Source organism: Ursus maritimus, unplaced genomic scaffold (genome assembly GCF_017311325.1).
Source record: "Ursus maritimus isolate PB19 unplaced genomic scaffold, ASM1731132v1 scaffold_45, whole genome shotgun sequence".
Lineage (NCBI taxonomy): Eukaryota > Metazoa > Chordata > Mammalia > Carnivora > Ursidae > Ursus > Ursus maritimus.
The window spans coordinates 216,321-219,350 of record NW_024426608.1 but is presented as its reverse complement, the minus strand read 5'-3'; the positions used below and the strand labels follow the sequence as shown (position 1 = coordinate 219,350).

At 44.7% G+C, this 3,030-nt stretch overlaps 1 pseudogene; it reads right to left on the bottom strand.

Annotated features, from left to right (window-relative positions):
* Nucleotides 1–504: 504 nt before the first annotated feature.
* LOC121100632 lies at nt 505–980 on the bottom strand (annotated as a pseudogene).
* Nucleotides 981–3,030: the final 2,050 nt, after the last annotated feature.

The window sequence follows — 3,030 nt, the reverse complement described above, 5'->3', positions numbered from 1 at the left end:
CAGAAATCTCTAATTTACAATATATTAGAGTTTAAAAGAGCAGAGCTCTGTATGTGAACGTCCATAGCAGCATTATTCATAACAGCCAAACAGCAGAAACGGCCAAAATGCCCATCAATGGATGAATGGATAAAGTATGGGGTGTCCATACAATGGATTACTGTGCAGCCATAGAAGTAACAAAGTACTGATCTGTGGATTTTCCTTGAGAAGACGATGCTATGTGAAAAAGCCAGACACAAAAGGCCGTGTATTAAAAGACTCTATTTATAGGCATATCTATAATCTAAGTTTTCACCTAGATCGCTTCTCTCCATTCCTTGCTCAAAGTAGCACCGGGTTCCGGAGTGCGCAGGCATCCGAGCTGGACATTGTTCCCTCCCCTCTAGTGCCCAGCCCAGGACACTAACACGAGAGAAAGCATCCTCTACGCTGCAGGCTGCCCACAGCCAGGCCCCGCCTGTGCCGCTCTGGGTTCGCGCTAGGCTCCCCCTGCAGGTGCTCTCACTGTGCTCCCAGCGCTCAGTAGTACATGGCCGAGTCCGAAGATTGCGCCCTGCGTTTCCCCAGTGGGAAGGACTTGTCGCTCTTATGATGGGCCTGAAAACCCTGACGCTCAGCCCTCTGATTTTCTGATGAGCTCTTCAGGGGGAGCTCAGGCTCTTTGTTCTGGTGCTGCCCGTACCAGAAAACAGAAACCGGTAGCTGTGCTCGTAGGTGCAGTTCAGGGTCAGCGGTGTCCCCTCGGGGAGGGTAACAGGGCCTTCTGTCTGCGTCACTGTGTCTCCACGTGTCCCTGCTGGGGGAAAAGAAAAGTAAAGACTTCGTTATATGGATAATGTAAGAAGGATAGTTTCCAGTTTAGTAAAGGCAAAAAACCATCCTCAAACCAAGCAATAGAACATCATGGGACTTTCGAATAAATGTCACTTACTCAGTATCAGCAAGATTACAAGTCCCGAATAGGAAGCAGACGGCATGGCTTGTGGAGAAGCGGCAGAAGGTCTCATCTGGGGATACACCCAAAGCTGAGAGGGCCGTTCCTCTAGGTTCTTGATCCTTCAGTGCAATCTTTTAGAAAATCTTGGTTCAGGTGTTTAGCAAGACAAACTACCCTGCGAGATCACCTCACAGGCTTTAAAAAAGAGGCACGTGCTCAGAAGTGGAAGATGAATTTGTGTCAAACCACCAGCTGAAGGGAGCAGCGCCTTCCTGTGATTCCCCCCGGACCCTGCGGGCCACTTTCCAACTGAATTGGTGTTGACCCTGGCAGGAGCCTACGTTGTAGACATAGAAGGGAAATAGGTGTCTGGGGTGAGGGGCAGGGCTCCAGGAAGGAAGCACCAAAAGTTTTTGCAGACTTCAAGTGGTGTCTGAGGTTGAGACAGGGGTCTGTCACCGTCTTTAATACGCAGGGCACTATGGCTCCCCAAATCGCCCTCATCCCAGCAGCTAGTGTCTGTTCCTGCTGAGGATTAAGCTGGTTTGAAGCTATCATGGTATACTTAGGGCATACTGAAAGCGTAAAAAAGGCATGATCTGAGGGGCGCCTGGGTGGCTCAGTCGTTAAGTGTCTGCCTTCGGCTCAGGGTGTGATCCCAGCCTTATGGGATCCAGCCCCACATTGGGCTCCCTGCTCCACTGGGAGCCTGCTTCTTCCTCCCCCACTCCCCCTGCTTGTGTTCCCTCTCTTGCTGGCTGTCTCTCTCTCTGTCAATAAGTAAATAAAATCTTAAAAAAAAAAAAAAGAGGCATGATCTGAGACCTTTTCTGACATATTCCTCCACTGATCCCCCTCGAACCAAGGGATGTGCTGACAATGTGCTCCCTTCTCTCCCCTGCCTTTGCCTAAGTAACATCTATTCATTCTTTAAGAACCAATTTACACAGCATCTCCTTGCGAAAGGACACCTTCAGGTCTTCAAGGGCGCCTCTCTCTTTTCCCACTCTACATACCTATCTACACGGTCATTACTACCTCATAGTAGAATCATTTGTTCTCTGTTTTTCAAACTAGACGTGGTGCCCCTGAGATCGGGAACTTTAAAGATTAGTCTCAGCGGCCAGTTTCTCAAAATATATAGGCCATTAGGAGATGCTCAAGAAAATATCTGAAGAATGAGTGAATAAATGAATGAGTGGCTATGTCTGGTAGGTACGATTATCTTATTATTCAGCACAGTCTCTATGAGAGCATATGCCTCAGGCCTCTGGCTTCTTCCAGAGTCGGATCCCAGACCTCAATAACAGGTGCATTCAGTGTTTCTCAAAATTGAGTAAGGTACAGATCTCCATATAAGGAACCACTCTCATACTATTTTTTAAAAATATTATGATGCTGTAATATACACCAAACTGAAGTTCAGTGTAAACGTTTTAGGCTCACAGGTCTTACACAGTTACCACACCAAACAAAAAATGCAAACAAAATACAAAATCAATCAAATTCAAATTCAAATAACGTGTAAAGTGATCTTTTGTTGAAACAAAGGGTTGGCGCATTCTCATTAGAAGAATACTAAAGATGTGGGTAGTTTGGTAACTCACTGGACTGAGACGATTTGGAGCTTCATGTACTATTGTCTGAATTATTATAATTAGTTGTTCTGAGTACATTTACTTTTCCTATTCAAAAATATCCATTTAACTTGCCCCTTTACAAAAGTAAAATAAATAAATGTAATAAAGCACCCAAAAATCAGCACTGAAAAAAAAAACATATTATGTATATACTGCTACTCTTTTATCTATTGAATTGCATGTTGATACGTCCAAACAATGAATGTTAGTGACTCACCCGCTTTCAATGGAAACATTGTGGTAACCATGGCAACAAGTGTTCCTGGGAGTTTGGCCTGTGTGTAGTACCACATGCCATAGCATAACCAAAATTTCCTAAGCCATTTTCTCCATTTATTTTTTTTAATGTTTTTATTATATTATGTTAGTCACCATACAGTACATCCCCGATTTCCGATGTAAAGTTCAGTGATTCATTGTTTGCGTATAACACCCAGTGCACCATGCAAT